The 476-nt window shown below is 50.4% G+C and overlaps 1 long non-coding RNA gene across 2 annotated transcripts in view; it reads left to right on the plus strand.

Moving 5' to 3' along the window:
* Positions 1-476, plus strand: part of LOC102382893 — a 29,139-nt gene that overhangs the window by 6,093 nt on the left and 22,570 nt on the right. The window lies entirely within an intron of this gene.

The raw sequence follows: 476 nt of genomic DNA on the forward strand, positions 1-476 counted from the left end.
TCAGCAGGGAGTCAGGCTTGATGAACTGTCAAGGTCCCTTCTGACCCTACAAACTATTAATATAATTGGTCAGTTTTCAGGATGGAAAAAGGTAAACAGTAGGCGTGTCCACACATGCAAACACATGCGCTTGCAGCAGCTCAAATAGAAGTGGTGCAAATTTAAACTGGGACCTTTTGCTTCAGTGCACGTGCTCAGACATGCACTTTGGTGTGGAGCAAATTGTGTCACTTGGGGCAAAATAACCCTGCCTGGCTCCTCCCATATCTATAGCCAAAGGGAGCTACAGCCTGGGGCCAGCATCTGTGCTCTCCCCACCAATATAAAAAGCTGCCCTGTCCTGGGCCCAGCAGTATAAAAAACTGCCCTGGTGAGTAGCTCAGGGCTACTAGCTCTCAGGAGCTTCTGGGGCCCAGCCAATTGGTACCTGGGACACTACCTCTTGTGCCAGCTGGACTGCTGAAGCAGCCCTAAGA

The sequence above is a fragment of the Alligator sinensis genome, unplaced genomic scaffold (genome assembly GCF_000455745.1).
Source record: "Alligator sinensis unplaced genomic scaffold, ASM45574v1 scaffold887_1, whole genome shotgun sequence".
Classification (NCBI taxonomy): Eukaryota; Metazoa; Chordata; order Crocodylia; family Alligatoridae; genus Alligator; species Alligator sinensis.